The 16,247-nt window shown below is 41.1% G+C and overlaps 1 protein-coding gene and 1 long non-coding RNA gene across 33 annotated transcripts in view; one reads left to right on the top strand and one right to left on the bottom strand.

Annotated features, from left to right (window-relative positions):
* LRIG2 (leucine rich repeats and immunoglobulin like domains 2) overlaps window positions 1-16,247 on the bottom strand; it is a 154,507-nt gene that overhangs the window by 61,878 nt on the left and 76,382 nt on the right. The window lies entirely within an intron of this gene.
* LOC140600872 (uncharacterized) lies at window positions 10,096-12,129 on the top strand. The gene is made up of 2 exons (XR_012003999.1): window positions 10,096-10,201; window positions 11,917-12,129. It is a non-coding gene; the product is annotated as an uncharacterized lncRNA (long non-coding RNA).

Raw genomic sequence — 16,247 nt, 5'->3', positions numbered from 1 at the left:
AACACCCTGCTTTCCTCTGCTTTAGAGAAGCTGTCCTAGATGCTCACACTCAGAAAAGCAAAGGGGACATTAAAAGGGGATGTTAAGTAGTCAACAAAGCGAAGGCTGGGTATGACAAAATTTTTTTATTTAGCTAAAGCAGAGGTTATGAAAAACATACTGGGAAGAGCAAAGTCTGACCACCTTATGCTCACTCGGCCATTTATTATAACAAGTTTATGAATAAGAGTGGTGGCTCACTTATATGGTGCTTTTATGCTTTTCTTTTTTTAAATATTTTTTTAATTTTTTATGATAATCACACAGAGAGAGAGAAAGGCAGAGGGAGAAGCAGGCTCCATGCACCGGGAGCCCGACGTGGGATTCGATCCCGGGTCTCCAGGATCCGCCCTGGGCCAAAGGCAGGTGCCAAACCGCTGCGACACCCAGGGATCCCGCTTTTACACTTTTCAAAAAGCATTTGCATCTGCTACCTTGTTTGGTATCTGAATGACTGTTAAAATTGACAAGACGGTTATTGCCGATAAGAAAACAGGCCCAGAGAGGTTAAATGAAGTGTTGGGAACAAATTAAACTGAGTAAATTTGAAGATCTAGTTGGCTTTATGCAACATTCATGAACCAGGTGGCATTCCACCCAGCTAGTAAAAAGGAGCTCTGGGGAGATGTACTAAATGGAAGGCATTTGTAGGCAGAAAGGGGCAGAAAAACAAAGTTTCTAGCAAAAAGTTACCCCCTTTGGTGAGGAGAGAGGGGGTCTATCAGGCACATTAACTCACCAGTGCTGACCAGGTTAATTCCAGACTGATTGATTAGAAATCACAGTCCCAGGAGAGGCTAAAACTGTAATTAGGTTAGGTATTTGATCTTGGTTTGCTGATGTGGGGCTCAGCACAAGTGACTCCATTTTGGATGTGTTGTTTCTATTTCAACACAAGTTACCTGGAGCAGAGACAGACTGGCATTTACTAAGGGTTTTCTGACTCTTGCAAATTGAAAGACTGAACAGGTAAAAAAAAAAAAAAAAAGAGAGAGAGAGAGAGAGAGAGAGATAATGCCTAGGTCATAGGGTTGTCCTAGGAAGTAACTGAAATCAATCTTTCCGTGGCAGGTTTGGAGTTACAATTATGCTTTTAAAACCCTTTTTTACATTTTTAAGATCAAAACGTTTCTTGGAATCAAAGACATATGCAATGCTCCAATCTGAACCAAACTTTAAAAGCCAAGACAGCAACGTGAAACTTACTCTTCCCTTCCCTTCCTGGCTGTTAAGCATGTTTAACAACCTCCACTAAGAAACCAGGCATAAGCAGGAGTATCATAGTACCTCTCTGAATTATAGTTTCAGAGCTTCCCTATGGGCACAATAGAAATTCATGCTCTTTATCCTGTGTCTTCCCCAATAAATTGTGCAGGTCACACCAGCTAGGAGCCCCTCCAAGTTCTTAATTCCTTCTGCACATTATTTTTTACCATTCTGATAGCATTTATATACACCTTCTATCTCTTGTATCCCCCATACAGGCTAGCACAGTACGTGTCATATAATAGACACACAATAAATGTTTGATAAATGAATAGATAATATTATTGTACTCTCTACTAGAAAAAACTACCTAAAATTTTTTCTTTAAACTTTTAGCATGGAAATTTTATTTTATAGCAATAAGAAGAATCATAGAATAAGACCCATACATATGTCCAACTAGATTTAACAAATACATGTTATTAATCAAGTTTAGTGATCACTTTCTCATTAACAATGGAATAAAGTTTTTACATTCATTGTCCTAAAATTGTCCTATTAATCCTTGGGTGCCAAGTACCTGGGCCAAGTTTTCTGAGTTCAGTGTAGCCCATAAACCTGAGACCACACCAATTCCAGATTACTCATTTTGGATCCCCTCTTGCAGACCTTTCTATAAACAACAGACCTTTGTATAAACACCATCCCCTTAAAATTTTTTATCTGCCCCATCTCCCATTTTCTCAGGACTTTGCTCTTTGCTAAGGCATAGCTGACTAATCTAGCCAATTTTACTCTCCTAAACTAGATATCCCAAAATCACTCACACTTTTGCCTCTTTCTTACTTCCCAAATCCAATCAGTCACTGGGCTTTATTGATTTCCCCTAAGGAATGTCAGAAATCTTTCCCTTCTTCCCATCCCCACTGCTACTGTCTTTGTACAGACCTTCTTCTCTCATGGGTATTAATCCAGTAACCTCTGAACCCATCTCTTGTCCTCACCCCTCTGCCAGAACTATTTTTCCACAGCATACTGATATAAATATGTTGTTAGTTTCTCCCTGCAAAGAAGATTTGAGGAGTGCCTGGTTGGCTCAGTCAGTAGAGCATGTGCCTCTTGATCTTGAGGTTGTGAGTTCAAGCCCTGCATTGTGTGTAGAGATTACTTAAATCTTAAAAAGAAAAAAAATTGGTGTTCCCAGTGGTTTTTATTCTGGTTTTGGTGTTTTCCCCAATGTTTTATAGAGAACATAGATTATTTTGGAAAACAGAAAAAAACATACTTTTTATTAATGACTTAACATTGCCTGTAATATCAAATTCCAAATTCTCTGTTCTACCATTGAAGATTCCACAGTCAGGGCCCAACCTAACTACCTCCCACATTTCCCATGATCTCCTCACCATGTTCTCCATATTCCAGCCACAGGAAATTATTTGCCTTTCATAAATTGGTCCATGCATGTCTATACTTATTTGTACATGCTGTTCCTTCTAGAGGTTGTCCTACCCTACCTTCTCCAGCCAGACATTTCTTACTTTTTGAGGTTCTTCCTCTTTAAAGATTTCTTTAACTCTTCCAGGCATTCAGTAGTTTCCACCTCCACTTTTCAACCACAGTCCATGGCATTATATATATTTTCATATTTGTCAACTCCATCCCATTGTGTTGAAAATAACTTTTTCTAGTTGTCCTCCTAAGTAAGATATCTCTATACTCATTTTATATCCCTGGTGCTAAGTGCAGTGTCTGGGATATAAGAGATAGCAAATGAATATTTGTGACTGAATAAATTATTGTTAACTCCACTGTTTCTCATTATTTACAAGAGCCAAATTATGGAAGCAGCCCAAGTGTCCACCCAGAGATGAATGGATAAGGAAGATACAGAGTGTGTGTGTGTGTGTGTGTATACATATACATATATATATTCCATTATATATACATATAACATACCCTAAAAAAGAATGAAATTTTGCCATTTGCAACAACATGGATGGAGCTAGAGAGTATAATGGTAAGTGAAATAAGTCCATCAGAGAAAGACAAATAACACATAATTTCACTCATATGTAGAGTTTAAGAAACAAAACAAATGAACAAAGGAAAAAGGAGAGAGAGAGAAACCAAGAAATGGATTTTTTAAAAAGATTTTATTTATTTATTCAAGAGAGACAGAGAGAGAGAGAGATGCAGATACACAGGCAGAGGGAGAAGCAGGCTCCATGCAGGGAGCCCAACACAGGGCACAGGACTCAATCCAGGGTCTCTAGGATCAGGCCCTGGACCGAAGGCGGCGCTAAACTGCTGAGCCACGCGGGCTGCCCTAGAAGTGGACTTTTAATGCAGAGAACAACTAATGGTTATCAGAGGGGAGGGGAGGGGGAATGGGTGAAATAGCTGATGCGATTAAGGAGGGCACTTGTGACGAGCACCAGGTGTTTCATGGAAATGTTGAGTCATCATATTGTACACCTGAAACTAATATCACACTGTATGTTAACTATACTGAATTAACATAAAAAGCATAATTTTAAAAAAGAAACTTCACTCTTACTGAACTTAAAAAACAAAGAAACAAAAAACTTCACTCTGCTCTTACTGAAGCAGCACAAATCTATTTAGAATGCGTTTTGCCTCCTTCCATTTCCTCCTTCCTCAATCTCCTTTTCCCGCTAAAGCAAAGAGGAAATAATGATAATAATTACTTTTCATTGAAGCAAAATCTAAAGCCATAAAAAAACAGATAAACTAGACTTCATAAAATTTAAAAACTTTTGTGCAGCAAAAAAAGTGAAAAGACAACCCATGAAATGGCAGAAAATATTTGTGAATCCTCTATCTCATAAAGATATAAATAACTCCTGAAGACACCTGGGTGGCTCAGGGGTTGAGCGTCTGCCTTTGGTTCAGGGCGTGATCCTGGAGTGGGGGATGGAGTCTCACATTGGGTTCCCTGCAGGGAGCCTGCTTCTCCCTCTGCCTGTGTCTCTGCCTCTCTCTGTGTGTCTCTCACGAATAAATAAAACCTTAAGAAAAAAAAACTTAAAAAAATAATAACTCCTATAACTTGGAGTAACTCCTACAACTTGGGTGGCTCAGTTTGTTGGGCATCGGACTCTTGGTTTCAACTCAGGTCATGACCTCAGAGTTGTGGGTTTGAGCCCCACATTGGGCTCCGCACTTGGTGCAGTCTGCTCACCCTCTGCTCCTCCCCTTCTGCTCCTCCTCCCCACCCCCTCAAGCTATCTCTCTCTTTTTCTCTAAAATAAATAAATAAATAAACTTTAAAGAAAACCTCCTACAACTTAATTTAAAAAAATTGAAGACTGGACAAAGGACTTAGACATTTTTGTAAAGAAGATATACAGTGGCCAATAAGCACATGAAAAAAAATGCTCAACATCCTTAATCATTAAGGAAATGCAAATCAAAACCATAGTGAGATAGCACTTTACACCCATCAGGATGGTTATTATCAAAAAGAAAGCACCCCACAAAACAAAAACAAAACCAAAAAGTAAAGAGTGTTGTGAGAATGTGAAACTGGAACTCTTGTGCATTGCTGGTAGGGATGTAAAATGGTGCGGCTGTTGTGGAAAATGGTATGGCATTTCCTTGAAAACTTAAACATAGAGTTATCCTACCACTCAGCAATTCCACATCTGGATATATACCCAAAAGAATTAAAAGCAAGGATTTGAAGAAATATTTGCATACCCATGTTCATAGCAGCATTACTCACAATCAGCTAAAAAGTGGAAGCAACCCAAGTGTCCTTCAACAGATGAATGGATAAAGAAAATGTATATACACTCAAAAGAATATCATTCACCCTTGAAAAGGAAGGGAATTCTGACACAGGCTACAACATGGATGAAACTTGAAGATATTATACTAAGTGAAATAAACCAGTCACAGAAAGATAAATACGGTTAATTCCATTTACATGAGGTATCTAAAGCAGTCAAATTCATAGGGACAGAAAATAGAATGGTAGTTGCCAGGGGCTGAGGAGATCATTGGAGAAAGGATAGACTTTTCAATAAATGGGGCTGAGATCATTAGATAATCATACAGGGAAAAAAATGAAACTAGATCCTTTCTCACACCACACACGCAAAAAAATCAATTCAAGACCTAAAAATGAAAAGTAAAACCATGAAACTTTTATAAGGGAATAATAAAAACTATCTTTTTCATTTTGGAATAGAAAAGGATGTCTTAAGCGGCGCCTAGATGACTCAGTCAGTTAAGCGTCTACTTTCAGCTCAGGTCATGATCCCGGGGTCCTAGGAGAGAGGCTGCATTAGGCTCCCTGCTCAGTGGGGATCCTGCTTCTCCCTCTCCCTCTACCTGTTGCTCCAACTACATGTTCTCTTTCTCTTTCTCTCTCTCTGTCAAATAATAAATAAATAAAATCTTTTTTTAAAAAAGGAAAAGAATGCCTTAAAACAGAAAAAGATAATCATAAAAAAAGAATGAAAAATATGCAGACATCAAAATAAACTTTCAGTCACAAAAGACACCAGTAAAAGATACAACATACATCACCAACAGTCTCTCTAATTTGCAAAGATTTCCTACAAATCAATAGGAAAAAGGCAAACAACCTAAAAGAAAAATGGGCATAAAATTTAAAGGTGCACTTCAAAATAAAAAAAATACAAATAGCCAAAAAGCACATGATACATTGTTTAATCTATGTGTCAGGAATGTGAAATTTTTTTTTTCAAAAAAGGAATGTGAAATATTAAAGCCACAATGAAATACCACAACATGTATCAGATTGATAAAAATTACAAAACCTGACAATCCTGGGTGTTGGTAAGAAAATGGAGCAACAAGGTGTCTTATCAAAGCTAATGGGGATAGGTATTAGTGTAACCACTTTGCAAAACAGTATGGGGTTATATCTAAGATATATCTGAAAATGTACATATATCACAATGCAGCAGTTCCATTTTGGGGTATACACCTTAGAGATAGGCATACTTACCACCTGGATACATGCACCAAAATGTAGACAGCAGCTTTATTATAATTGCCAAGAACTAGAAACAACCCAAACATAATGTTGAGCCCAAAATCCAAATCACAAGAGTGCTAATTATTGTGCCAAATCACAATAATTAATAATCATATTATTTTTCTTCATATAAAGCTTAAAAACAAAGAAATATTTATTTAGAACGCATACACAGTAAAACTATAAAGAAAAGAAAAGCAATGATTCTTATGAAAGCTAAGAGTGATGACCTCTACACAGAAGGAAGACAACTGTGATTGATACAGAACACACAGGGAACTTCTGGAGTTCCAGTAGTATTCTGTTTCTTGACTTGGAGAGCAGTTACATGGTTTTACTTTATAACCAAAGTGTAGATTTCTATTTTTTTACACTTTTCTATATGTTATATTTTATAATAGATTAAAACTGACAAATCTGCCAAAATGAATCAATACATAAGTGCAGCACAATTCCAATAAAAAATTTTGACATGAAACTTGACAAGTTGATTCTAAAAGCATAAAGAACAGAGGGCCAAGAAAAACCAGGACTATTTTTATAAAAAAATAATTAAGTCAAAGGCTTGATCCTTCCAGGTAATATGACTTATAATAATACTCTAGTTTTTAAGAAACTAGGGACAAGACATACGGGTAAACAAGAACAAAATAGAAAGGGACATCTGGGTGGCTCAGTCAGTTGAGTGCCTGACTCTTGATTTTGGCTCAGGTCATGATCTCAGGGTCATGAGATTGAGCTGCACATTGGGCTCCATGCTCAGCATGGAGTCTGCTTGAGATGCTCTGTCTCCCCCTTCCTCTCCTTCTGCCCCTTGCCCTGCTAGCATGTGTGCTCTCTCTAAATAAATAAAAATATTTAAAATAAATAAATAAAATCTTTAAAATAAATAAAATTAAAAATTAGGGGCACCTGGGTGGCTCAGTCAGTTGGGTGTCTACCTTTGGCTCAGGTCATGATCCTAGGGTCCTGAGATCAAGCCCCATCTTGGGCTCCCTGCTTGTGGAGAGCCTGCTTTTCCCTCTCCTTCCTGCTTGTGCACTTTTTGCGCGCGCTCTCTCTCTCTCTCTCTCTCACTCTCTCTCTCAAATAAATAAGTGAAGTCTTAAAAGTTTTTTTTTTTTTTTTTTTAAAAAGGACAGCATAGGGATTCCAGAAATCAAGTTATGCCCACAGGAAAACTTCACATAAGATGCAGGTCACATTACAAATCAACAAATACAGAATGTAAAATATAAAAGAGACCCCTAACTTACATTCTAACAAAAATAAAACCCTAATAGAATAAATACCTCAGGGTAGAGAAGAAACTACTCTTTGCCCATGATATCTATTCTCCTATTCTTCCATAATAATCACATCATAGTTGGGCACATTTTCTAGCCTTCCTTGCAGATGAAATTAATTTCTTATAGTGGGATGTAAGCAGAAATGCTGACTGCCACTTGCAGCTCTGGAACTTGACATTAGTTATGCCTCTTCCACGCTTTCCTTTTCTTTCCTGCCGGTTGGAATTTGAATATGGCAATCCAACTTGGCTATACAACATGGAGATGTGCCCAAGGGGATGGCAAACCCAGGAGATGGTATGAATCTGTCTCCCCAAATGTCCATGTACAGCAAAGCCACCCCGGCAACTGGGACTATACTCATCTTGGGACCGCTTTTGTGAGTGAAAAAATGTCTCTGTTCTTTAACACATACCATTTTGGGGTCTCTTTGTTATGGCATCTAGTCTTCACAGACACAGAAATATTTTGCAACCATGACTCAAAGAGCACCAATAAGATGGATAAATCTGCCTACGTGATAAAATGAAAACATCTATACCACAAAACACCATAAATAATGTAAAAATAGAAGCTATAACTGAAAGCAGATATTTATAATGCATCCCCAGAGTATATAAAAAATTCCTCAGATCAGTAGAGAAAAGATAACCCAATAGAAACACAAATAAAGGAAATAAACATGAAATCAGAGAAGAAACCAAATGGCCCAGTAAACATTATAAAACATGTTCAACTTTAATAGTAATCAGATAAATGTAAATGTAAATTAAATCAGATAAATGTAAATTAAAACTACCCCCCAAGAAATACCATTCACATCCACAAATTTAACACAAATCAACAAATTTAACACAAATATGAAAGTCTAACAATACCAAATGTTGGCCATAAGCAGCAGGAACTCTTGTACCCTGTTTTTATAGCGGCTCAAGTGAATATAACTACTTCAGAGAATAAACTGGAAAGACCTAGTAAAGTTGAAGATGCACATTAAAATAATAGAGTAATTCCATTCCTAGGCATATTTCCTAGAGAAACTCTTGTACATCGATATACATGAGTGCTAATTGCAGCATTATTTATGATAGTTGAAAATTAGAATCAACCTGAAAGTCCACCAACAAGAAAATAGATATAGTAGCACCAAAAATAAATCTCAAAACTTAATGGCAAATGGAAAAAAGCGAACTGCCAGCAGATATATCTGGTATATCCAAAATACACAGTCAAAAATATGCAAAAAAATAACATGTAGTAAAAACATGTGAATAATAAACACCAAATTCAAGAATATTGTGGCCTCTGTGAAGAGAAGGTGGGGAATGGGTGTATGTGTGTGTGTGAGAGAGAGAGAGAGAGAGATCGCACAAACATATGCTTTTGATTTTTTTAAGAGATTTTTTTTTTTAATTTTATTTATTCATGAGAGACACACAGAGAGAGGCAGAGACACAGGCAGAGGGAGAAGCAGGCTCCATGGAGGGAGCCCCTCTTGGGACTCGATCCCAGGACTCCATAATCACCCCCTGAGCCAAAGGCAGATGCTCAACCACCCAGGCATCCCTGGATTGTTTTTATAAGGGCAGCAATCAACCTCTGCACGGAGGTTCTGCCAATGTATGTTTGCTTCCCCCAGAATGGGAAGCAAAACTCTATGAAAAACCTTTTATATATTCCTATAGGCTTTTAAACAGTCCTATTTACAGTTCTGTTTGAATTTAGTCTCTTCCCCTCCATTATAATTTTTTTCAAGTTATCCCCAAAAGCAATGGTCCTTAAATTTCGGCAACTAACAGGATCACCTGAAGGGCTTATTAATATACAGATTGTTGGGCTGGTTCTCAGAATATCTGATTCTGCAGGTCTAGGGTAGCACTGGAGAACCCTGTACTAACATGTTTCCAGGTGATGCTCCTGTGCCTGACCCACGGACCATACTTTGAGAACCACACTCTGAGACCTTCAGTGAAGTCTATTATATGAAGCCTATGTGTTCTGGTGCTGTGGGGAGTCAGAGCAGTGAAAGAAAATGCGGCACTCTCTACATTCATCTTGGGCCGAGGTCAGCATGGAAGCTCATAATTCTAGGTGGCAAAGAGTAGTGCCTACAAGGGCAGCAGGTGGGAGCCAGGTGTCAGTGCAATGAGTTTGATAGGAACCCCCTTTTCCCTAAATACGTGCCTGAACAGGTATGTATGATGTAACTGGCTGGGGAACCAACTTCCCATCAAACCATGCCCCCTCCGCTCCCCCTCCTCTGTCCTCAGCATAAGCTCCAGTTTTACACCACAGGGTTGGCAGGGAGGTGGTTAAAATGCTGACTCCATTGTGTTCCCAACAAATCAACCTGTCCCTGGACTGCTGGAGCTTCTTAGTCCCATTATCTTATTTTCAGCTGGCTGGGCCACTCCCCAGGCCTGCTTCTTTATCCTCCCAAGGTTGGGGGCGGGGAGGTGGGGGGAACCTGTTGTCACTGTGGTTGAGACACTTGCAATGGTTTAATAGGCCCTTGGGAACCTCAGGGTTTGATTATTCTCAGCAATCAGCAGGAGCAGTCGCGCGTTTCTGGGCTCTCCAGCTTCACCCTGCTCACCAGCCTTCCAAGCCTGGAATGGACTCACAAACTCTATAGGTGACTAAAAGCCCAGGGAACTTGTATGTGTGCCTGCATGGGTGTATGCGTGTGTGTGCACGTGCGTGCATGTACATGTGCACACAGTTGTTCAAGGGGGAGCTGAAAGCTAGTGTGCAGAAGAAAGCCAGAGGCCTCGGGCTGATCATTATCTCCAGGCCAGAAACTTCCAGTCCCTAAATGGGACCCTGGTGCTCTGCCAAACAACCAGACTCACTCTGCATAATGAAGTTCTCATTGATTATCCTGTTGATGTCCCAAGAAACAGGGGCAGGGGAGGTCCATCTGCTGCCAGCCTCCGTTCCTTGTTCCACTGCCCTGTAGAAATTAGGGTGCCCCTGCAACTTCCCCATCGCCTCACTTCCCCAGCACAACAGCGCATCCACAAGGGACTCCAGGCCTGGGGCTGACCTGAAGTGACAGCAACCGTTTACTAATTGGACTAATGAGAGGCATGGGCAGGGAGAGAAAGAAAAGTGGGAAGAGCAAAAAAGAAGGGGATAAAGACAGGACCATCTTACAGCCCAGGAGTTCAGGAGTAGATTTCAGGTTGGAACCAGCAGCTCATTCCCTGAGCATCCCCAGGGCAGGCGGGGATTTGGAGGTGGTTTTGCGGAATTCATGTGTTTTACAGGTAACTTTTAATTTTTCATCAGCAAACTGTAATTGCCCCCATTTCCTGAATGCCTGTGTTCAGGCACTTTACTGCTTTCTGTGCATGATCTGAGTTCATCTTTACAAGATCCGTATGAGAGGGGAATCCTTATATTCATTTTGCCCATGACAAAACTGAAGCCCAGGGCAGCCCTGGTGGCGCAGCGGTTTAGAGCCACCTGCAACCTGAGGTGTGATCCTGAAGACCCAGGATCGAGTCCCACGTCAGGCTCCCTGCATGGAGCCTGCATCTCCCTCTGCCTGTGTCTCTGCCTCTCTCTCTCTCTCTCTCTCTCTCTTTCTCTGTGTCCCTATGAATAAATAAATAAAATCTTAAAAAAAAAACAAAACTGAAGCCCAAAGAGGTTTGCCCAAAGTCACACATGTAGTAAATAACAGAGCCCAAACTCTGAACCACTGCCATAGTGGGAAGTAAAAGCTAATGAGGCTCCGCACACACACATACCTGTAGCATTTACTGAGCTTTCCTCTCTTCAGGCACATAGTACTAAGCCCTTTTGGGTAGCAGGACCCCCCAACCCTATAGGGCAGATAGGTTTATTTTCCTCATTTTATAGAGAAGGAAACTCGGGCTCAGAAAGGGGAAGTAATGTGTCTACGGCCCCACGGCTAAAACCTGTGAGAGCAGGGATTTGCTATCCATCTACCAGGAATGCTCACCTTATTTCCCCATCTCTCTTCATCTCTCTGTCCTGAGCTTTTGCTGACATCCTGCATAAGAGAACTTAAGCTGCAAGAATGGTGGGATGGCTTATTTCGCTAGAGAGGAGGTTCCAGTTTCGAGCAGGGGAACAGGGTCGCCGTGAGATTTAGCCTATGGAACCAAAGTCCTGAGCAAGTGCCCGAGGGCAAGTTGTCAGGCCCCGGGACCTGGGGCTTGTAATGTCTGCGTGTGCAAGGGTTCCTCCAAGGCAACCTAACAGGGCTGCTGGGGGCTCACTCCCCTCTCCAGACAGGGTCTTGAGGGAGCTATGAACAGCATGAAATTCATCCTCAACATTTTAAGACTTAATTTTTTTTTTTTTATTTCTGTCAATGAGGTCAATGGAGTGAGCTGCACTGGCAGCTGCATCCTTCCTGTTTGTCCTCATGAAGCAGTTCCAGCTGACCAGCCACCGGGAACCTGCTGCTTAAGCAACTCATAGTGAACTACAATCAGCACAGCACACGGAGGGCTTGCCAGGCAGGGGTCAGCACCCTCCTGGGACTGCAGGCCTGCCTTGCAGAGAGGAGCCAAGGATTAAGAAACAGAAGCGCAGCTGATGTGTGCATATCGAGCTCGCCTCTGCTCTCTACTTCTCTTGGGGGTGTGTGTGTGTGTGTTTTAATAAATAAATAAATAAATGCTTGTAGGCAAGTTCAAATCACACAGAATATAAAGTAAAAAGTGAAACTTCCCCTCCCAGGCACACCCACCCACCAGGGATAGCCAGCCACTGCTAACCATTTGTCATCTTTTCATGCCTTTTTTCTGCTGAATCTTGGTATAAATATGAGCTTCCATTTTTTAATTATTTTATTACACAATGGGATTGCTATGCTGATCTCCAATGTAATAACTAGTTCTCCAAAACATGATAGCAATTTACGTGATTTAGCCACCAACAGTGTAAAAAATGGCTCGTTTCCTCCCATCCGAGCCAACAGTGATTGTTTTGTAGTAAAACAACATGGCACTATTGTAAAACTTGTAAAAATGCCTCTCCCACTCATTCCCTTTCCTTCTGTGCTTTCCCCTGCTTTCTATTAAATTCTTGACCTGTGACTCGTGCATATTACACAGAATCCAAAGGTCAGTAGATGAGAAAGCAAGGGGTGGGGTGCCTGGGTGGCTCAGTCAGTTTTACCTTTGGGAGCTCAGATCATGATCCTGGGATCGAGCCCCACATTGAAGCAGCAGCAGCAGCAGCAGCAGCAGCAGCAGCAACAGCAGCATCGTCCTCGTTGTCATCGTCGTTGTCATCATCATCATCATCATCATGGGCCTCCCTGCTCAGCAGGGAGTCTGCTTCTCCCTTGGCCCCTCCCCTTGCTCCTGCTCTCTCTCTCTTCTCTCAAATAAATAAAATCTTGAAAAAAAAAAAAAAAAAGCAAGGGATGGCAGGGAAGACTGGCTCATCAACTGGGATACACAGGATACAGCATTAATTACTCTGTAAAAGGTGATGCCAACACATCATATGTATTTACAGCTCATTAGCTGGCAAAAAAAGGTATGCACAGGACTCCTTGCTAGTTTCAGGATCTCATTTGATCCTCAAATAATCACTTGGTTAGAAGGAGCAAGCAGTATTTCCCCATTTTAGAGATGATAAAGAGGAATGAACAAATTTGAGTGATTGCCTAGGGTCACAGTGCTATCCGTGTTCTCTCCCTTATACAACATCCACAACTTTTATATGTGTGTAAAATATAGGCTTGTGTGTGTGTAGAAACACCACTAAATGCACAATGTATAACTTATAACACATATTTAGGTCACACCCCATTTTACACTTACAGGTATAACCTAGGTGTAATCACTATGTGTGTAATGCAATGCACATAAAATGTCAGAGGTGGTACAAGAGATACTAAGAACTCTACTGAAATGTCACCTGGCAGGCCCTGACAAAGGTGTATTAGGTAGGGACTAAAAGGGATTGGGAAATGAACAGTAAATGAGATCTCTTACAGTCATGGTTCTGGAACAATGTCTAACAGGATGAGTGCATGAAATCTTGAAGTCAGATATACCTGAGTTCAAGTCCTATTTTAACCACATACTAGATGCATGACCTTGGACAACTGAGCTAAGTTCTCTGGGCCTCAGTTTTCTCACCTGTCACAAAGAGATATTATTCTCCACCTCATAAGATGGGTGAGTGAATGAAATGAGATAATGCACGCAAAACACCTTGCAATAGGCATGGAACATGTAAGTCTCAATGAGTGTTAGTTACTACTAATTTTTATTATATGTTTGCCTATATTCTTATTTGTTTTTTTTAAGGTTTATTTATTTAATTGAGAGAGAGAGAGAGAGAGAGAGAGAAAGTGAGCTCGTGGGGGAAGAAGCAGAGGGAGAGAATCTCTAAGCAGACTCTTAATTGAGCATGGAGCCCAATGCAGGGCTTAATTCCACAACCCGTGAGATCATGACCTGAGCCAAAACCAAGAGTTGGCTTCTTAACTGACCGAGCCACCCAGGCGCCCCTATGCCCCTATTCTTATTTTTTCAGATTCAACACAGTTCAGCTGTACATAAAACTGAACCCATGACTGAAGAAGTGGCATTAATGAAAAATAAAAGCAATGGTTCTCAGCCCTGGGTGCCCACTAGAATTATTCATCTGGTGAGCTGAAAACACAATACTGCTGTCGATGCCAATGAAATCAGAATCTCTGAGGGTGTTAAGAATCACTGGGTTAAGGAGAGGTTGCCAGGAGCATGAAGTTTGCGTGGGCCACTAACAATGAATGAGGTTATGTGAAAACCAAAGGTTTAACTGAGCCAGTCCTCTGAACCTCTGACACCTGAATGCAAAGATGGCTATTCATTGACATTTTCGCTGTTCCAGTAGTCCTGTTTTATTTACATTTGGTGGTCTGTGTAGCCCTAGGGAAGGTGACTCCTTTCCTGACTACTGAGGTCTCAAGCAAGTAGACTCTGAAAGCTAAGGTAATCGTTGCATTTTATCCACTTCCACTAGGATTGCTCTGCATGTGACCAAAGCTGTTGTAATCAGGGTGACCCTTGGACAACGACAAAGAAGCTCTCTTTGCTGTTGAGTGTGAATAAGAAAGCAGGTAGCCCTGGGAGCTGCGTTTAGCCATCCTGGGAGCCCACAGTCAGCTTTAGTAAGAAAACAGCAGAGAAGAAGGACAGGCATTGTTTTTGCTGCTAGACTCAGCCTCACCTAAATCAGCTGCCTCTGGACTTTCTAATATCATGAGCGGACACATTCCTTACGCAACTTGATTTTTCTGTTAGTTGCAACTAACAGCATTCCAACAGGGTACTCTCCCTACGTGGGTAAAAATAACACCAGGCAAGCTAATGTACCTGGTGTTTCTTTCTGTTTCACAGGGGAAACAGCAAGTATTTTGCTTGAGGCACTTCCTGCCCCTTCTAGAACCAACAGCCTGAGCAAAAGCAAATAAACAATAAACAAACCCAGCAATAACTCCTCTTCTTTCAAAGTCATAACCAGTTTGAGCTTAGCGTCTCTTGAATTTGTGGCAAAGGTCTTAGGTTCTCCTTGTTGACTTGTTGAGGTGAGGTAACCCGCATCTCTGCCACAGCTCTGACCCTGTTCCTCTGCTCACCCACTTCCTGTGACACCTCTACTCCCATCAAGGCCTCTCGAAGCTGCCTCCATACTCACCTCCCACTGTACCACCATCTTGTTTCAAACCACTTGCTTTTCTCCAAATCTCATATGCTTTTTTTTTTTTTTAATTTATTGTTTTTTTTTTTTAAATTTTTACTTATTTATGATAGTCACAGAGAGAGAGAGAGGCAGAGACACAGGCAGAGGGAGAAGCAGGCTCCATGCACCGGGAGCCCGACGTGGGATTTGATCCCGGGTCTCCAGGATCGCGCCCTGGGCCAAAGGCAGGCGCCAAACCGCTGCACCACCCAGGGATCCCTTTTTTTTTTATTTAAATTCAACTAGCCAACATATAGTAAGTACATCATTAGCTTCAGATGTCTCATATGCTTTCACGTTTCATCTTCCAGTGCCTTTTGTATATGCAGCTTCCTCTTTGTCTGCCATACTCCTTCCCCCTTCTCTCCATAGCAGATCCCACCTATCCTTCAAGGTCCAACTTCAATGCCACTTCCATTTTCCCCGAGGCAGGGCAGGGGGCCTTCCTTAGTCCTTTCGTAGTACCACGGACACACTCTTGTTATAGTGCTTATCACATGACACATTCAATGTGTCCCCCACCAGATTCAAGAGCAGGGGCTGTTATCTTTTTCATCTCAGTATCCCTAGAGAGGCAATGTAAAGTGATAGTTAAGTACCCTGGTTCTGGAGGAAGGCTGCCTAGATTAAAATCCTAGCTCTACCCCTCATTAGCTCTATTACCTTGATGAAGATATCTAACGCCTCCCAGCTTCAACGTCCTGAACCATAAAATGAGGATTAAATATAACATCCATGTCATAGATGGCTGTCAGGGTTAAAGAGGATACTGCAGTTAAAGTCCTCCAGTAGAACGCTTTGCACAGGTTAGCTGTGACGGTGATGATTATAACTGCCAGCAAAGACAACTAGTACCCTCTCTGGTGCCTTGCATGTTCCAGGTACTAAGTACACGTCATTAAAACTGAAAAATAACCAGATTTCTCAAACTAAAGACCTCTAATTTGATCCCAGAGAGG

The sequence above is a fragment of the Canis lupus genome, chromosome 12, assembly GCF_048164855.1.
Source record: "Canis lupus baileyi chromosome 12, mCanLup2.hap1, whole genome shotgun sequence".
Classification (NCBI taxonomy): Eukaryota; Metazoa; Chordata; class Mammalia; order Carnivora; family Canidae; genus Canis; species Canis lupus.
Note: the sequence above shows the minus strand (reverse complement) of the source record. Positions and strands in the feature narration are given on the sequence as shown.